Raw genomic sequence first — 21,169 nt, forward strand, 5'->3', positions numbered from 1 at the left:
TCCATTTGTGTCCTTTATATCCATTAGTGATAGGAATAGGCCTATTTACAATGAAGGCTACCCAGCTCCAATCTTTATTATAACTGCAATCTATCAAATAAAGATGTAATAGTAGCAGTAGTAGAAGTAGCATTGATAATACCTCTCACTGAAGGTCCTAGAACAGTACCAAGCATTTAATCTATACTAAACTCTTTCATACCCCTTTTGTTACTTACAATCCCACTGGCTAGTTATGTAAACCCTGTCTGATAGAGGGAATATGCAAATTGACCATCATACCCTCAAAAAGATGGCAGTGCCCACAGCCAATAAGGAGGGAATATGCTAATTGACTGCCACGCCCTCAAAGATGGCGGCACCCACACCACAAGATGATGGCGCCCAGTCCCCTCAGCCCTGCCCGGGCAGCAGGCGTGTGGCCCGCCCGGGTTTGCCCCCAGGCGAGTGTGGCCACTCCGCACGCCTGCCTCTGGAGTCCCCTAGTTCCCTCAGCCCGTCAGCCACCCAGGGCCAGCCCGAGGTGCAGGCAAGCCTCGGACATCGGCTGCCCAGGCAAGCCTCAGATGTTGGCTGCCCAGCCGCCCAGGGCCGGCCTGAGGCGCAGGCAAGCCTTGAATGTCGGCTATCCAGCCGCCTAGGGCCGCCGAGACTTAGGTAACCAGGGCGGGCCGAGGCTTGCGCTGCTGGCAGTGGCAGCAGCAGAGGTGTGATGGGGGCATCGCCTTCCCCTGATTGCTGGGTCACCTCCCACCCCTAAGGGCTCCCAGTTTGTGACAGGGGACAGGCCTAGCTGAGGGACCCCCCCTACCCCGTCCAGTGCAAGAATTTTCATGCACTGGGCCTCTAGTCTTATCTATAAATGGAAAGAACAAGTGGCAAAAGAAGAATTCTAACCATGGTCTTTATGAACTAAAAGCCCAGGTTTGGCCTAGCCCATTTGGCTCAGTGGATAGAACGTCAGTTTGTGAACCAAAGGGCCCCAAGTTTGATTCCAGTCAAGGGCACGTACCTCAGCTGCAGGATCCTCCCCAGCCCAGCCCTGGCCAGGCACATGCAGGAGGCAACCAATCAATGTGTTTTCCTCATATCGATATTTCTGTCTTCCCCTCTCTCTTCCACTCTCTCTAAAAATCAATGGAAAAACACTCTTGGGTGAAGATTAAAACAAACAAACAAACAAACAAACAAACAAACAAACAAATTGCCCAGGTTCTTCATCCTATACTTCCTTTCAGATGACCTAGAGAGGTTTACCTGGCTTTACTTATTTTATTTTTTTGAAAAAATTTTTAAATGTTTTTACTGATTTTATTTTTAAAATTTTATCTTTATTGTAGAAACTATTACAGATGTCCCCTTTGTCCCCCATTGACCACCTCTACCCAGCACCCTCCGTAGATCCACTTCCTGCCAATCTTTACAGATCTGACAGATTAATCTCCTGAAAGCATCACTTTCATCTTCACACTTGATCCACTTTAAAAATATATACTGTCTGATTATGCTCTCTCCAGTTAAATTTCAAATCCTTAGCCTGATTTTCTTTCCACTCCATCTGCTTCATTATTTCTCAACAAACTCTTCAAACTCTTCACACCAAAATCTACCTCTAAGATGTGCTTAACCCTTTCCTCACAGCCTTACACACCACTCAAACAATCTTCAAGATCCACCTCATGTATTACACCTCCTCTCTGAAGACTTCTCTAACTACTCAAGCCCAGAATCTTTTTTGCCCCATTTTTTTATTTCCACGTAATACTGGTAGTTTCTAATCATTCAGCAAGTAATTAAGCTATGTACTTAGCATGGTGAGAACCACAAAGGATATGACATACCTTTTCACTTGAAATCACTTTATGGACTTAATCTGGTTGGAATGCAGTATAGGAGACACTGGTAAAGTAGCTCTAAAGACAGAGCACTTGGCTGAAAATCCACCTTGATTACATGTTAGCATAGACTTGACTAACCCATTTAGAAATTAATGTTGGGAACCCCAAAGAACCTTTGTTAATGTGCATTATATCTAGTCATACACTAGTAAGTGTTTAGCCATCAGCTCTCCCTCCCCTACCAAAAAGCTAGATTTGTAGTTTCTCCTCATTTCCATGGTGTAAACAATCTCAACATGGCTAGTTTCAAGCTAGCATGTCACATTTAAATGCAGAGTTAAGAGGTGAGCAACACTGGCTCTCTTGAGTTGGTAACAATAGGATAGAGTATATCACCAGTTATGTCTGTCCATATTAATCATATCAGAAAATAAATGGAGAAATTTAATAGTAATTTTAAAATAATAAAACTAATGCATATAACATAAACATGTGTTTATGAAACATCTAAATTTTTCAAAACAAAAGAGATTTAATGAAAAGAGTGGCATTGTTTTACATTTTTATTAACTTCTCTAATGTCATGCTTAAGAGAAAACAATTAGCTTCTCACATCTACTTCTGCACTCAAACTGCTGTTTTGGTTTATGAAGAAAATGCAACCTCACAGACATTTAGTTGAAAAAGTTGGAACCTCCTGGAGCTGGTGACCTCAGGATTCCTCCATTCACACTTTGAACAGCATTCATATACAGTATATATTTTCCATAAAAGACTCTGATGTGAAAAGATGTTACCATTAGTGAGAGTTTGGACTAGTTTGGTACTTTGACTTAGTTTTTCTTACCTAACAATTATCTCAATATAAACAATTCATAACTCAGACTGCACAGAAAAAAAGGTTTATACGATTCACGTGTATATTTACATACATATGTATATAAATGTATATGTACACATATGACATTTCCCCAATTCAATAACTCAAAATACTAAGAATAGCAAGGGGAAAAAAGATAACTATACAGTAAAAACGTCATTTTCAGAAGAAAAAAATTCTGTGCAGAGAGATTACTTATGAAGTTAATAATGTATGAATCTTCACTGAGCTGGACATAATATTCAATTAAGTAAAAAAGGTACAATTATATTCTACATTTTTACAAGTGGACAATTTCACCATATGTACAAGATGATAAGTCAGAGTTACATATTCATTGATGTCAAGAAAAAACACTTTTATCAGAATCTATATATATATATAAAAGGCTATTATGCAAAGTGTCCCCTAGGGAGTTCAACAGGGAGACCAGGAGTTCAATCACTTGCTATGACGTATGCTGACCCCTAGGGGGTGCCATGGAACATGGCAGGCGACCAGCTGAGGTGGCAGGGCACTGAGGGAGCAAGGGAAGGAGGAGGCGGGGAGGCAGGGAGGCAGGGAACCAGATCAGCCCTGATCGCCAGCCAGGCCTAGTAGAATAATATTTTGTCTAACTCTGAAATTTAAAACTTCCCAAATTTAATGTTTTAGGCAATATTTAATTCATCCAAATTATATTATGGAACATTTTAACAATATAAGTACACAAGTATTAATCAAGAAAAAAAATTATTTTAAAACGTACAAAACTACTGGTAACAGAGTGGTTTTACTGGAAAAACTGTATCTGTGTAACATTAAGAGCTAATTTCCCTTGGCTCTACTGTAACTGTGGTTTGGTGTACTGCTTACTGTTAAAATATCAAGGCGACGTTGAGCATGTTCTGTACCTCTTCATTAAGCTCAGGTTGGCATTACCTTCTTCAAAGAACTGAAATAGGATAGCCATTGCTTAAACCAGTTTAATCCCACTAGCTACTTCAAACCGTTATTTCAAATCACTTCTATTCTTTTGCAAATAATATTTTTTATTAAATTAAATGCCTTTATGGTCCCGTTAGGAACAACAGAATATATTAAAATTTTAACTACATTTTGTAAATCAATGGCAAGCATGTTGAACATTGTTTAGGGATAGGGCACAAAGTACCAAAGGTAATCAGATTTTCATGCGACTCCACTGTTGACCTTACTTCTCAGCAAAAGCTACTGCTATTTTCAGTTATTTTATATCAACCATGTAAAGTGCTAACACAAGGCAGTTTACTCACTTTTGCTGTTAGATTTTCCATGGAAGAAAAATGTGGAGAGAGAATCAATGTTTAAATAATACAAGGCTCACTGTACACATTTACTAAAATAAATAAATAGGCCCTATTCTTTAAATTCTACCTTTTGTTCAGAGTAATAAGTATTTAATCTGTTTAGTGCATATTTTTCCTATTGATTATTGCTCTTGCAATCTTTAAAAAAAAAATCCTGCTCCAAGATTTGCACCTGTGAAGAGGGGTTATTGATAAAAATTTACTCAAAAGAATTCCTACACTGACCAATACTGAAAATGACTTAACAAAATATATAGTCCTTAATATCCCTCTTGGAAAATAATATTGTTTCTAATTATATTCCATGTTACCATTTTCAGCTGCCATCCTGTCCTGTGAAACCCTCCTTACATCCTATCACAAGGAGTAAACTAGAAAGAACTAGAAAGATGATAATGACAATATACATTACCGGTTTGAGTACTAACTCTAGACTGCCATTATATATATATATAATTTTACCTTTCACTTTTTCATTTCATAACTGAACTAAATAGGTAATATCCCCATATTTACATAAAACACCTGAGCTCAAAGTAGTATAGAATTAGTTTAAGGATAACTAGCCATCAAATGACAAAGCCAGAATTTTAATTCAGATTTTATTCAAAAGACTAGGACTCACACCTTCTCCTAACCATTTTGCAAGCTGACAGAACTCATGCTATCAGATATTATTTTTTAAGCTGAAGACCTAAGTAATCATGGATATTTCCCTACATGGAATTAGCATGAGTGGCTCACATAGCACAGCTTGGGCCTTTGTGGAAATTTCACAGTACCATCCAAGTATATGACAGACTTCTATTAATATTGTTAACAGTCCTGAAAAAAAAAATCTATATTCAAGATTAGTTGAGCGAAGTAATTTTCCCACAAATCTGTTTCATACTGAACCTGTGTTTGTGTCTTCAAGCCTGAACTGTGATTTCATAGTCTGGACTACAGTGCATATCCATGCCTCATGACATAGGAGACAGGGACAAGGTCATGAAATTTTACACTATATAGCAGGTCAGGCTATTTAACTGCTAAACTACAATTCAGAATAATTGATAGGCAAGACTGTTCTATAAAGTGCTCTGCAGTCACTATGTAAAATATAATGGCACAGAGTAAGCAACAGTAAAACTTCAGAAATATCATTAAAGGTTCATAACAAGAGCCACATAATAAATTTTTCTCTAGAAAAGCAGATAATTCAATGTGGTGCAACTGATACCTAAATTTAAGTATTAAACTCGCTGTGGCTCTACTGTATTATTAAGAAAAAACTGCAAATATTTCAAAAATCTATAATCTAGTGCTAAAACTTCCTAAAGTTTTAGTGCTGTCTTGTAAAAATATTTACAGTGCATTAAGATAACAACTTATCAGACAGCCAGAGAAAGCTTCTCTGTGGTGTCCTGCAGATCCCTGGATCTTTGACAACTCCTTATAAGATCCTATAGTAGGGCGCTAGTATAATATTAGGTGGGTGTATTAACATATCCCAATGGGAAAAATGCAACTGTAGGTAACTGTTAGGGAAATGCAAAAAAGAATGCCTCTTAATCACTAATAAACATCTCTATCTAAAGCAAATTTATTGTTTAAGAAAAGTTTACAGTATACCATTTACTTGTTTCACGCCATGCACTTGCTTAAAGAGGTTGATTTTACCTTTAGCTAAAGCTGTGTATTTTCTAATCTGTTTAGGGCAGCTGTCAAGTAATCAGAGTAAGCAGTGTCATTTTAATAAGGAAGTCTTTTAATAAAATATAATAGGTCACAAATACCTAATTTCTGCTCTTTACTGTAATTGCCACTCTTCACTGTAACTGCTACTTTAATAATCTTTTCCAAATGCTGCACAAAAGATGAACAAATCAAGGGTATTAACATGTGTGTATATTTACAGCTTATTGCTGTCAAAGCCTGTGTAGTTCCACTCCCTACTCCAGCAGCTATATGAGATCTGTTTCTTTTGATGGAGGCCTATTGGTTCAGGTTGTGAGTGTATCTGAATTAATCTCCTTTTCATGGCTATGTGGCAAACGGGTACTAAAAAGTATACAACAGAAATGTTGGCAAAGTTCTAGCACAATATTACACCTTTAGGAGTATCACTGACACTTTTACTGTCACTGTGAAAGACTGTACATTTTACTACTTTATTCTTTCTTTTTCAATAACTTATCTGCTAAATTAGTTATTAATTCATAATTTCAAAAAACATTGCCAATATATATAGTTCATGTAGCATATTTTCTTAGTTTTACATATACATCCACTTAAATAATGTACATAAAACAAGAGTTGCTGCAATATTAAAATAAATGAAGGATCCCAATAAGAGAGAAAGTACACTATTACAATTTTTATTTTTAAAAAGCACATTCATTATGATTATTTTGCTAAGTTCAATTTTAAGTTTATGTTTTTTCTAAAATTCCCTGAAAACTTCTTTATATGATAACCTTTTACCTTTTTTATTTGTTTTATTTAAAGTATACTCTTATTTTAACCAGTATATTTTTAAATTTTGGTACTTTATTGCTATTTTAATACCAGAAGTCTGGTGCACAAACAGTACTGGTTTTATAAAAAGTTTCCCATTTTTGAAATGCTAAGCTTTCCCAATTCAAACTAACTTACTGTGAAAAGAAAACCATGACAACTGTTTGTACCTCTTGCTTTATTATTACATCCGGCCTGGTCACTCTTAGAAATTCAATCTATTATGGTTGCTAGGAGTCTGTTGCTGTGCAACCTAGAAGGGTATGCTGTGCTTTCAGGCTAAGGAGTGCTAATAAACCTGTAGGCTTCCTTCTATGGGTCTGACCAGTGTGTTTAAAGGGCTTAATACTTTTCAAGAGTGATTGGAGACACATCCTATTAAAAACAAGTCACACTGAGAGATTTCTAACAAAGAGACAAAATGCTAAACATACACAAATATTCAAAATGTATCCTCAGAATCCCTAATTTGGTAAAACAAACAAAGAACAGATTATGCTCTATATTTCAATTATACCACCTACCATTCCCAAGTTTTTATTTTCATATTGACCTATAAAAGGTTATAATGGATATAAATGAACTCAGAACGTTTTAGGGGGGGAAAGCAGTTAGTAACTTCAACTTTATAAACTTACATAAATTCCAAAAATAGAAAAATAAATTTAACCTAGGAATCTAGGAGTCATGAATTTTGCAGAACTAAAAGGCACCCCTCCCAATACACACACACACACACATCCTTGAAAATCTGAAATTCTAAATTTCATTGTATTATAAAAAAGATGACTTTTTTCATCCTTTATATTAATTCTAAAATATATTCTATCCTATCATATGCATATTATTTATAACTTTAAAAATTAACACTCAATAAGTTATTCACAAAAATTCACTACAACTAGATAGCACCGAACATAAATAAGAAAAAAGAGAAAGATAGTAGAGACTATCAATACAATACTGATAAAACAATGGTGTAAAACAACTTTAAAAGTGGGCAGATGATACGAGAGAACTTGTACATTCCTTAAAAGAATTATATTGACTTTTATTTCCTTATGTATGGTTAAGTCTTTCTCATAAAGTATTTGAAGACAAAAATGATGAAATTGGTCTATCATAATTAACCAAAGGTCATGCAGATAAATAAAAATAACATGTGGTTTTACAATAATCGTCTTTTTTTATTTTTACTTTTATGAATTTATCTGAGCCAAACTAAGGACATATGCCAGGGAGCAAGATTTCAAATGCTCCTCAATAATCACTTTAACTATGAAAATTTATCCATACTTTCCAAGGATGTTTTGATACACTAATTCTCTATATGTAAGTATTTTACTAATACTGCCTGCAGCTTTAGAAAATTAAAAATAAGATTTTGTAGATGCCAGGCAAGATTTTTTCTTTATTCAAGGCAACAGTTAGCCCTTCTATCTAACTACTCTGAGCTGGTTGTACTTTCTAAAATAATCTGTAACTACACTACCTCTTTCTTTTTTAAGAGTCACATATATCTGTCCTTCAATGGTTGTTTTATTTTTTCTTCGCATTGTACACTATGAGAAACAGAGTAAAAGAAATTAACTATTTCTTTTTTTTTTTTTTTAGAAATTAACTATTTCTTTAAAAATACCAAACATCAATAAACAGAAGAATGAAGAATAACTATCTAAAAAAGGCAAAAAAATCCAATAAAAAAAGGAGCAGGCTGAGAGGTGCAAAGGAACCATCTGACCAAAGACTGAGATTGAGGCAGGAAGAGAATGGGTTGGCTAAGAAGGTTTAAAACTCAAACAGCCTATGCCAAGCAATAACAAGCAGAACAGACCAGAGCAAATGGGAGAAAAGAGACAGAAAGGATGACAGAGACAAGAATGTGTTAGAGAATAACTGAAAGAAAATCGCAGAAAGAAACATGATTCATTTTACAAATGAGGGGGGAAAACAAGTATGAGATTTTTATATTCAATACTTATATTTTGAATCATCCTTATTTAAGAAGGCATACAACAATTCAGAAAATGTCTTAAAAGATGTAGTGATATACGTACCATTTATGATGGAAAACCAAGTAAGCAGTAACTTGAAGACTCAATTTGACAATGAAATAATTTGATTACTTTCCAATTCTCATCTAGGATTAAGGAAAATTTAACTTAAGTCTATAGGTACGGGATCTAATACATGAAAATATTTTTAAAGCAATAAAAACTGATTTTTCCCCCAAACAAGAACAAAACACTAAAACACACACTACACACACACACAGTAGTCAAAAAAAGTTAATAAAGTCAGATTCTAAATATACCATTCACAGAGGTGTGTTAGGCAAATCTGTTAACTTTTAAAGCAGTTATTTAATAGTTGATCAATTACTAGTCAAGTGTAGTAAGTAATGCTGGAAGACTCTGCTCTGAAAGTTCTAAACTGGCTACATTAATATCTAGCCTCCTGTCAGGCACTATTAATTAAAGGCAATGGGGCAAAAATAAGGAATAAGACTTTATAATTGAGATGGAATCCATAGTGGAAGTGTTGAGGGAAAGAACTTTCTGGTATTTGTTAGGAAGCTGCAACTATTATATAGTGTGGCATACTGAGAATAACATTCAACGATGGAATTCTCTTTTTTTGCAAATTCCAATTTTCTTGGATTTGCAACATACTATCATATTTGATTCACTTCCAAATACCCAATTTCAAATTCAAAAAATCAAATTTCCTCAATAAATGCTGAACAGGAACTGAATTGTTTTATTTTTAATTTCATAAATTTTTATCAAGAATTGTAGGTTCTTTGATAATTCACAAAATCAGGGTTGTTAACAAATGACTTGAAGGTTAGAATTCTGTTTTAGTAGTCCCATCTTACTAATTATAAAGAGAAATCATTATGGGAGCCATAAATATAACATAATTTCTCCTTTCTGCTGAAAGAATATTTGCCCAAATACTTTTCAAATTACTTCTATAATTTGTTTAGCTATAGTCAAAAGGATATTGAATGTACAAAGGAAGAGGTTTGTGTGTGTGTTTTAGTATTAAACTTTATATAATATAAACAACTGATTAGAAGTTATATCAATTCAAAAATATATTCTAAAACTTCTTAAAACCTATTTTCACTTTTTAAGTACTACCACTCATTTTTATATATTTAAAAACTTGAAAAAAAGGTAGTGGATCAATTGATTTTTTAAATGTATAACTAAGGATACTGAAAAAGGCATCAAGTGTTATCTATGAATTTACAGGACAATTTCGTTGTATCTCATTATAAATGCCAATAACCTCAAAGATATATATTTCACTTTTTTTGTGAAAACAAATACATAAAAAAATCTTTAAAAAACATAAAAGAAATAAACCATATTAGTACAGAGGTAAATGTTACTTTCTCGGAATGCACATAGCAAATTGTCTTTGTGGAATCTGTTTAATTTAGAAGATTCCATTTAATTCCATCTCAAAATTTGAGACTAGGAATATTAAAGTTCACAATTCAAATTTTTAAATGATATTTGTCTGGAAACTAACCTGTATTCTTTTAAAAAAAATTTTCATCCATCCCTCTATCCACAAAACATGGCCAAAGGGAGCAAGAGTGGCATCTGAGTGCTGAGCCTGACTCAGCTGTTGTGTCTCTTTCCAGAGGTAAGAAGTGAGGGGAGTAATAATGGGGTAGGTGGGAAGATAAGGGATATAGCTGAAACAAAATTAACCATGAGTTGTTAACTATTAAAGAAGATGGATACATGGGAATTCATTTCATGGTTTCATCATACTGTTCTATTTTTACTTTAAAAAGTTAGGGGGACAAAGTAAAGAGTAGACTTGCTCTCCTAAGTTTTTATAGCTCACACATTTTGTCACAAACACAGTGGTGGTACAAACAAGTGGTGATACTAAATTAGACTTCTGTCATTTTCAAATTTATATTTTTAACTGGCAGAAATATAATTTTCTCGAGTTCAATAAACTCTGGCCTACAGGTTGTTAAAATGTGGGCACAATGACTCACTTCAGACACAAATACCTGGGCACATTTGCAAATATAATCATTTAACCAGCCTTTAATGATGGAAACCAGGATTAGAACTAAATATTGCATACATAATTGTATACATAATTATATAAGTTCAGAGAACGGGAGTTTTTGTTTATTTAAGGTCCCACAACAATTTCTACTTCCTTAACTTAAATACGTTAAAAACACACGTTATATATTTTTACCATTTTTGAAGTATTATACAATACAGTACAATAGCCTCAAATACTGCAAAACTGTATATTTCATAATGGATGACAGCCACATATGCTTAATATTTGACACTGAACTGAAATTAGAAAATAAGATTTTGACATTAGTACACTGAAAACCTCATTCTAAAAATATCAGCATGAAAATCTATTTGTCAAAATAACAGTATTCAAGACAATCTGCCTCCATTAGTAACTTTTACTTATCTAAATAACCTCTCATTTTTGTCATTTTGCATACACAAAATTTTAAATTCAGTTCATAAATCCATGATTATAAATGACTAGACAATGACAGATAACTATGCTACATAAACAATGACATTCTAGTTTCACATTTTCTAAGGCACTGCAGAGCATTTTGATCATAGAAGCCATTGTATACAAATACTTTCTCTAGTTTAAATTAGCCATATGAGCAAACTGAGGGTATAACCAATCAAATTAGCAGTCAGCTCATTCTCATTTCAATTTGCCTATGTTAATAGTGATTTTACTTTGAATAGTACACATTGCAATTTTTTAGGATATATTCTTGATAGTTTCAGCAAAACCTCCAACTTGGAAATAAGTAGGGTAGACTGAAAACCTTAACCTTTCCTACCATCTCAAAAGAAAAACAAACTAAAAGTAGGTTTTGAGTCTCTTAATCTGCTTTTTTCCTTATAGAAAACCATAGTGGGTGGTTTGTTTGTTTTTTATCAATATACTAGTACACCTCAAAATGATATAAAATGAAGAGACTGTACATACAGGGAAAGGTATATAAGAATGACAGAAGGCAACAAAGAGTCAGGGGGAAAAAAGTACTGTAAGGGCAGATGTAAACAATTAGGACTCTTTAGTATAAAAGGAAGGCTAGCATCAACCAAGGTATCATCAATATCATAAATATACTAGAGGCCCGGTGCATGAATTCGTGCACCAGTGGGGTCCCTCAGCCTGGACTGTGGGATCAGGCCGAAAATGGCTCTCTGACATCCCCCGAGGGGTCCCAGATTGCAAGAGGGTGCAGGCCAAGCTGAGGGACCCCACCGGTGCACGATCGGGGCCGGGGAAAGACATGGGAGGTTGGCCAGCTGGGACGGACCACAGAAGGGCTCCAGGGAATGTCTGGCCCGTCTCACTCAGTCCCGATTGGCAGGACCTCAGCAGCAAGCTAACCTACAGGTCAGAGCATCTGCCCCTGGTGGTCAGTGCACATCATAGCAACTGGTCAATCAGTTGATTGCCTGCCCCCTGGTGGTCAGTGCATGTCATAGTGAGCAGTTGAGCAGCCTTAGCATATCATTAGCATATTACACTTTGATTGGTTGAACAGCTGACCGGACAGCTAGACACTTTGCATATTAGGCTTTTATTATATAGGATAAAGTTACAATGGAAGAAATACACAAAACTTACCTCTGTCACCTTTGTTCAAATGTCACCTCCATAAAATCTTCCTAATCATCATACTTAACATTGCAACCTCCTCCACCCTCATCACCTACCCTCTCTAGTCAATTTTTTTTTATCCTCAACCGAGGAGTGAGAATATATTTTTCCCATTTTTAGAGAGAGTGGAAAGGAGGAAGGAAGGAGTAGAGAGACAGAGAGGCAGAGAAATAGAGAAATAGAAACAACAATGTGTCAGAGACACATGGGTTGGTTGCTTCCCATGCATGCCAACTGGGGGTGGGGTTTGGACATGCAACCCACATACTTGCCCTTGAAGAGGAACTCAACCCATGACCCTCTGGTTCACAGATCGATGCTCTAACACTGAGCCATGCTGGCCAGGGCTCTAGCTCCCTCTTTTTAAAAAATTTTCTCCATATCATTTACAACTAGTATAATACTCATTTATCTTCTCTCTCCATCATCCTCAATTGTTTGAATATAAGATTCTCAAGGGCAGAGATCTGATAAGTTTTCTTCACTGCTGTATTCTCCATAGAATTTCACTGCTTGGCCCATATTGTATGTGTCAATATTTGATCAATAAATGAATGGATGAATAAAAAAGTGAAAATGAGCATGTACACCTAAATTGACTCTAGAAATTGACTCAGGAAAGAGGTTAAGATGACTTCACAACTGGTAGTAAACTCACCAAACTAATCACCTCAAGAGATGGTACAGAATAAAAATACCCTGATTAAAAATAGCCCTGGACAGATTTATGAAAGTGAGATCCATATTAAAGAGTTTTTTAAGGAGAAAGTCTCTGTAGTAGACATCAAAGCAGATAACCCTACCATTCCACAGTGCAGCCCTTAATGGATATCACAAATGCAATCACAGATCTGACTACTGTAATAATTCCATTCTGATACCATCAGTTGCCTTGGTATAAGCTTGGAACTCCGGTCCTGCTTCTGTACTTTTGACATCCCAATAGGACAGTGAAGTTAGGTAGCAAAAGGTAAAACTCAGAAAGTCTGGAATATTTTAAATAGTCCCCCCCCCCCCTCCAAAAACATACTTATCATAATGGCTCCCAGGTCTCTCCCCTACTAAGCAACATTAGGAATTCCCACACCCTGTCACAACCAGAAAACAGGAAGAAGATAATAGATCCTAAAAGGCACTCCCCAACTTCTGAAACTATTAGTCTTATCAGACACTAAAAAAAATCCCAGGCAAGTTTAGAATTTCACACATACATATATATAGGTACAAAATTCATATATACATAGTTAGATAACAAAACCATTTGAAAAGATAAATGGAAATGATGTCTACTAAATGAAGCCTTTTTAAAGAAATATCCAAAATTCATGAATTAATGCCATTAAATCCATTTTAAAAAACAAGAAGTAAATAAACCCATTTGGACTAATAGAACTGCATTGCTTTAAAGGTCAGTATAAAATCAGGACTAGACAAAATTATAAAATGGTTAAATGTGTATTCTATAATTTGATTAGAGATAAACAAGCTGAGGCTTCATAATTATTCACTGATTGCTTCTACTAGAAAAGAACGCTGGGTTTTGTGCTGAGTTCCAAAACCTCAGGAAGCTTACAGAAAAATTTAGAAAGATCAAACATTTCCAAACAAATATCTAAATCACATTTTCCAATTAGTATCAAGGTTAATAAAAATTTCATTAGAAGTGAACTTATTCAAGTTAAGAACCACTCTATTTAACTGCAGCAAAGATGAATTCAGGAAGTGAGGCCCTAGCCAGATAACTCAGTTTGAGCACTGTTCAAATATGCCAAGGTTGAGGGTTCAATCCCCAATCAGGGCACATATGAGAATCAACCGATGAGCTCTGGCTGGTGTGGATCAGTTGCACTGAGGTCACTGGTTTAATTCTGGGTCAGGGCAGTAATGGGAATTGCCATTTACATGTCAGATATAGTGCTGCTGTTTGCCTCTGTCATCTAATGTAATCTCTGAAACAATCTTTCAAGGTAGATTTTAGTAACCATATCTCACAAAGTTTAAGTAATCTGCCTAAAGTAAAACTACTAATCAGTAGCAGAGCTAGAATTCAAACCCAGAGCTGTTCATTCCAAAGTTATTGCTCTTAAACAGTGATTTTTCAACCAGTATGACACAAGAATTTTAAAAACATTCAGTACCTGACTATTTAGTCAGGGGTACTACTCACCTCTTTTCCCTAAATTGTCAAATAAAAAAATGACAACAGTCAACACAATAGCCGTCCAGTGTGAATCAAAATTAGACCTATATTTTTGTCAGATCAGCAAAAAATATGACAAGTTCAGTTGTCATATATTTTTTACTGTGCCACAGAATTTTTTTTTAATTTATCACAGAGAGAGGAAGGGAAAGGAAGAGAGATAGAAACATTTATGAAAGAGAAATATCCATCTGCTGCCTTCTGTGCGCCCCCTACTGGGTTTGAGCCTGACACCAGGCATGTGCCTGGACCTGGAATCAAATCTGTGACCACCTGGTACATGAGATGATGCTCAACCACTGAGCTACACAAGCCAGGCCAGAATTTTAATAATTAGTTTATGTTGCCATGAGATGGAAAAGGTTGAAAATCGCTACTCTTAACCAACTGCCTAACACCATAAGCCAGGCCGGCAAAAAAAGTTACAGAGCAGAGTGGTGAAATTTATATTTCAAAATGTACAGTAGACTAAGCTCCCTAACAGCATAGCACAATGGAAGTTTTGTGACATCTGTAAATATTTCTTAAATGATTCTGATCAGTAGACAATGAAGAATCCTGGAAGATTCTCACACAAAGAAACATAAAACTTTGGGCTATCTGAAAACATCCAAAGTATCTTCTTTTTAGAAGATTCCATTAATCCCTATTTAGACATGGTTTAAATAAAAATTTATCCAGATTATAAATTTATAAGATATTAAAAACACATTCCATGTTTTAGGTTCTTCCTCTTTACACCAAGAAATATAGCAGTCTAGTACTTATTTATGCTGGGAACTGAATCTCTATATTCAAATCTCAGTTTAAAAGTTCCAAGTATTTAGCACTCTCTTTTCAACTGAATTAAACGTTTAATATTTGTATTTTCCATTCTGTTTTACGGGACAGTAGGTTTTTTGGCAATTCAGGAGTATAGTTAAGTCTAAAAGTAAATGATTTAAATTCTGCCTCCCCCTCAGAAAAAAACAAAAACCTTCCCTTCAATTAACAGAAAGCAAAACCAATTTAATGTATTGTATCCCAAGTCTCTCTTAATTCAGATGTAACGGCAGCATGAAACATTAGAAATATCATAAAGATTAAGAATGAGAAACTTCTAGGCAAAAATGCAAGAACTAACTAATATTTCATCAGACTTTTGTTTATCATATCTCCTTTTTTTATTGAAGGCAAAGATAAATCCAAAGGGAATAGTTTTACAAGAAAGGTTTGTCCGTGGGGATTTACCTTGTTAAGAACAGATGACAAATGGTTTTCCCCTATAGGAAACCTACTCCTGGTTTCCTGTAAGTGCATCCTTTCAGAGTTGGTACCACAAATGAGGCTCGTAAGAGCATCAAGCTAGAAAGTTCAGTTGTCATTTTCTTGGTCACTCTTAGACAGATTGTTTCAAATAATCAACAGGGTTAGTGCTCAAATTGTGCATTGTATCACAAAACAGGATACCAAAACTAAGTTCAATCCTGACCTTGTAGATTTACTTTCAATTCTCATTCTCTCTCTCTCTCTCTCTCTCTCTCTCTCTCTCTCTCTCTCTCTCTCTCTCACACACACACACACACACACACACACACACACACACACACACACAACAACATGTTGGCAATTACTATTCTGCCACCATCTCATACTATTATTTAGTAAACAACATATCCTTCCAAGAATTCAGATTAAGAAGTCACATAATAGCATGACTGCTGGGATTGCTTCTGGTTGCTATGGAATAAAGGGCAATCCCTTCACATTCCCATTCTGTTGGTTCTCACTAAGAGTGCTACAACACCTTTAAGCCCCGCTGGGCAAGTCTCAGCTTGTACCACAGATATAAACTGCCATTATTTTACTTTTGTTCCACAAGAGAGTGACCTACAGGAACAAACGTTTCAATTGTTTAAAATTAATAATTCAGTAGTTTACAACCACCTTTAGAATGGTTAGACTCAACATTACCCTTATCACAAAAGTAGAGGTGCATGCAAGGTCTGAGAATTATTTCTGCCAATAGATTGATTATGACATAAATCACTAATAGCTGACAGGGGAAAATAAAATGTTAATGATAAAAATATGATATTTTCTTTTTTAAAAGATCTAGCAAATACAGTATTTTCCTTTAATATAAAGGCTATTGATGATGTGGAAAAATATTAAAAATTGTATTTCTATTCTAAAATAGAGCAATTAAATACTGATTTGTATACCAAAAGTACAGTTGGAGACAATAAAAAATAAATGTATTTTTCAGAATGCATAATTATAAAACTTTAATGTGCTTTTTCTAGAAAAAAAATATGAGTTCAAACTTGTAGGTAAACAAGTATTCTGAGTACTGAAGGCAGCACATTTGGGTTGTTTGCTTTTAAGAAAAGTTTTGCACTAGCAATGATATAACAGGAGAATGCTGGGAGAGAAATGTGGAGTCTGGGGTCCAACAGACCCAGCTACAAGAAATGTTATATCAACAGCCCCAGCTACGAGAAATGTTATATCACTGTGCAAGTCACTTCACCTCCATTTTCTTATATTTAAAACTAGAGGCCCGGTGCATGAAATTCATGCACGGAGGGGGTGTGTCCCTCAGCCGAGCCTGCACCCTCTCCAATCTGGGATCCCTCTCACAATCCAGGACTGCTGGCTTCCAACTGCTTGCCTGCCTGCCTTCCTGATTGCCCCTAACCGCTTCTGCCTGCCAACCTGATCACCCCCTAACCACTCCCCTGCCAGCCTGTTTGCCCCTAACTGCCCTCCCCTGCAGGCCTGGTCCCCCGCAACTGCTCTCCCTTGCAGGCCTGATCCCAACTGCCCTCCCTTGCAGGCCTGGTCCCTCCCAACTGTCCTCCCCTGCTGGCCATCTTGTGTCCACATGGGGGCAGGATCTTTGACCACATGGGGGCAGCCATCTTGTGTGTTGGAATGACAGTCAATTTGCATATTACTCTTTTATTATATAAGATAAAGGCCTGGTGCACGGGTGGGGGCCAGCTGGTTTGCCCTGAAGGGTGTCCCGGATCAGGGTGGGGGTTCCCTTGGGGCATGGGGCGGCCTGGGCGAGGGGCCTATAGTGGTTTACAGGTCGGCCACGCCCCCCAGCGACCCAAGTAGAGGCCCTGGTATCTGAGATTTCTGTATCTTCTATAATTGAAACTTTGTAGCCTGGAGTGGAGCCAAGCCTCTTGCTTGCTCCATGGCCACAGCCATTTTTGTTGGGATTTATTTATTTTCTATAATTTAAACTTTGTAGCCTTGAGTTGAGACCTGGGCCCGCCAGGGTGTGCGGAAAGCTTGGCTTCCTCCATCGCCGGGGGCAACTCAAGCCTCCTGATTTCTCCAGCTCTGTGGCTGCTGCCATTTTTGTTGGGATTTATTTATCTTTAATAATTGAAACTTTGTAGCCTTGAGTGGAGGCCTGGGCCTGCCAGGGTGTGTGGAAAGCTTGGCTTCCTCCATTGCCAGGGAAACCCAAGCCTCCTGCTCGCTCTGTGGCCGCACCCATCTTGGTTGGGGTTCATTTGCATATGCACTCCTGATTGTCTGGTGGGCATGGCTTGTGGGTGTAGCAGAGTGATGGTTAATTTGCATATTACTCTTTTATTAGATAGGATAAGTGGGGGACAGGGTGGTGGGTTGAACTAGATAACTTTCAAAGTCTTTTCCAACTTAAAAATTCTGATTCTAAAATAAAACATCCTAATTATGTATCCACTGGAATCCTACATAATTGTGTCACTGGAAAGCATGGGTTAACTATAGTGACAGACTTTTTCACCGTTTTAATCTCTAGCACCCTGGCTATCCCTGTTGGTTGCTGTGCAGATCCAGAAGAGAAAGGCTGAAGTTGAGCCCCTGACAGTCATCATAAGGGTTTGCAGTTCCAGCTCCAGACCCAAAAGCTTAGCTGCTATGCAGGTCAGGTTCGAAAATACAAGTCAGTTCTTGGATAAAGCTTTTCTTTACACGGTGTTCTTCCAAATCAGAACATTAAGTTGTTTGCTATTAGGGAGTAACTTCAATATAGAATAAGAAGACCAATATTATTATCATATTAGAAATGGCTTTTTAAAATTATACATATGACATAAATGCAGTGGTAGTCAAATTTTTAAAAAAACTCTTAAACACCAGAATAAAACCACCATTGCTTTAATTCAATGATTTTCAACTGATGTACCCCAAGAATTTTTAAAACATGCACTACCTGACTAGTTAGGAGCAATGACCTCTTTTGCCTTAGATTGTCAGATAAAACAATGACAACAGCCAACACAACAAGGGCTATCTGGTATGAATGAATCAAAACTATACCTTCTTTTTGTCAAATTGGCAAAAAATATATTTTGTGTTTGCCGCAGAATTTTAGTAATTAGTTTAAGTGTGCTGTGATATGAAAAAAGTTGAAAATCACTGCTTTACCTGATGCTATCTTGAATGTCATACAATAAAAAGCCAAATAACACTTTGACTCTACATAGGTATTGAAAAGCACAGAAAAAATATTACAAATTGGTATTAATATTAAATTCATACATTTTTAAAAATTAATAAAATATTCTATAAATACTTCTAAAATTAACATGTATATCATATGATCCTTTGTTTTACAGGGTTATATTTATATTTTATTCAATCGTTGTTTCATTGATTAAGCTTTACACTGGTGTTTTTCTGTATACATTACATCTACCTCCTTTTGGAAACCTTGACTATATGACAATCTATTATGCAGGATCACTTAAATTAGATGTTTCCTAATGGCAGAAAGAATTAAATATAACCCTTTGAGAAAAGAAATAGCAGTTTAGTCATACAATAAGATCAATTTAGTAGTGTATCACTTTAGTTATTTTATATCACTTTATTATTTTATCTAACTAGTTAATCTATAATAGAAGTATTTTTAAAGAGTGCCAAAATATTTCAAGTTATATACATTTCTCTGTAACCTTTTGTATCAGAAAGAAGTTTAGCACTTAAAGTTACATAACTGAAAAATGCAGGCCTTAATGTAATGTATTTACTTCTTCATGCTTAAATCATTTAATTAGATTCAAACAACAAGAAAAAATCAACTTTTAAATAAAGAGGTCAGTATTTTGTGTTGTTTATTAAAGTGACATTAATCATTACTTATTATACATGTTAGATCATTACAGAATAATTTCCAATATGAATGGATTTTTTCCCTATAGACTCTAACTTTGGAAAATAAGCTTCTTTCATAAAAACTAAGAAAACTTCATTCCCTGAAGTTGGTGAATCAGAAAATATTAAACTGCTTTGAATGGTGTTACATGTTATCACTACATGAGCTCTTACTAATGGATGCCACTTCCTTTACACTCTTCTATTATGTCCCAGTAACTGAGTAGCTAACTTTGGAGGGAATATTCCAGAAGATAGTTGGTTCTCTTCCCTTACAAAATGGCTCTTACCAGTTTACCCAAATCTACCCACAGGGCCAATTAAAAGAATGACGTGCAAAAGATTAGCATTATTTCAACTCTGAGAGGTATACCTCAATTGTTTTCCTGTGCCCTGCAAACACAGGCTGCTGTCCTTGAGCTTGCTCCCATTTTAATGATAGGTCAGATTTCAAGTAGAAGAACCTAGAGTTACTAAACAAAAGATCCTACCAACAACTGAGAACAAACTCCCTGATTTAAATAATGCTGTGCTGAGAAGAAACAACATGACCAATCACACTTTTTCAAGTCCACATTGAGTCTATTCTTAAAATTAGATTAACACTGTTTCAGAGTAGCACAGGATAAAAGATTCAAGTTTATTTCAATAAACAAATACCTCAAATTATATAGACTTAAGAATAGAAAGTACTAATTGTTAAATGTGTGATGAGAACATGGGGATTCATTATGCTATTCTCTCTACTTCAGTGTAAGTTATAAAAGTTCCAAAATAAGACAGTTTTAAGAGTTTGTACATTTATGGTACACAGTTTTCTGGTATACATTGGCTTCCCGAATGTAAAATGCTTTAGATATCAGATATATTAATCAGATACCTCAAGTGAAAATATTAATTATGTATATTTTGTATACTAACATTATATTGTACTAGAAGGCTGGTGCACGAAATTCGTGCACGGCAGGGGGTTGTCCCTCAGCCCAGCCTGTACCCTCTCCAATCTGGGACTCCTGGAGAGATGTCCGACTGCCCGTTTAGGCCCGATCCAACCAGGATCGGGCCTAAACGGGCAGTCGGACATCCCTCTCACAATCCAGGACTGCTGGCTCCCAACTGCTTGCCTGCCTGCCTTCCTGATTGCCCCTAACCGCTTCTGCCTGCCAGCCTGATCACCCCCTAACCACTCCGCTGCCAGCCTGGTTGATGCTTAACTGCTCCCCTGCCAGCCTGTTTGCCCCCAACTTCCCTCCTCTGCCGGCCTGGTCACCCCTAACTGCCCTCTCCTGCAGGGTTGATCACCTCCAACTGCCCTCCCTTGCAAGCCTGGTCCCTCGCAACTGCCCTCCCTTGCAGGCCGGGTGCCTCCCAACTGCCCTCTCCTGCTGGCCATCTTGTGGTGGCCATCTTGTGTCCACATGGGGGCAGGACCTTTGACCACATGGGGGCAGCTATATTGTGTGTTGCAGTGATGATCAATCTGTATATTATTCTTTTATTAGATAGGATAGAGGCCTGGTGCATGGGTGGGGGCCAGCTGGTTTGCCCTGAAGGGTGTCACAGATAAGGGTGGGGGTTC

The 21,169-nt window shown here is 36.4% G+C and overlaps 1 protein-coding gene across 12 annotated transcripts in view; it reads right to left on the reverse strand.

The window, feature by feature from the left end:
• Positions 1 to 21,169, reverse strand: part of RFX3 (regulatory factor X3) — a 291,507-nt gene that overhangs the window by 256,427 nt on the left and 13,911 nt on the right. For 8 of the 12 annotated variants that reach the window (XM_079790203.1, XM_079790205.1, XM_079790202.1 and 5 more), the window contains exon 2: positions 8,603 to 8,685. The exons of 3 other annotated variants lie outside the window; for them this stretch is intronic. The gene's annotated coding sequence lies outside the window, so the exon portion shown is untranslated. Of the gene's footprint in view, positions 1 to 8,602; positions 8,686 to 12,215; positions 12,287 to 21,169 lie in introns of those variants that run through there. One more of the 12 variants, XM_079790199.1, reaches the window with a different exon arrangement.

The sequence above is a fragment of the Cnephaeus nilssonii genome, assembly GCF_951640355.1.
Source record: "Cnephaeus nilssonii genome assembly, chromosome: 14".
In the NCBI taxonomy this organism is placed as follows: domain Eukaryota; kingdom Metazoa; phylum Chordata; class Mammalia; order Chiroptera; family Vespertilionidae; genus Cnephaeus; species Cnephaeus nilssonii.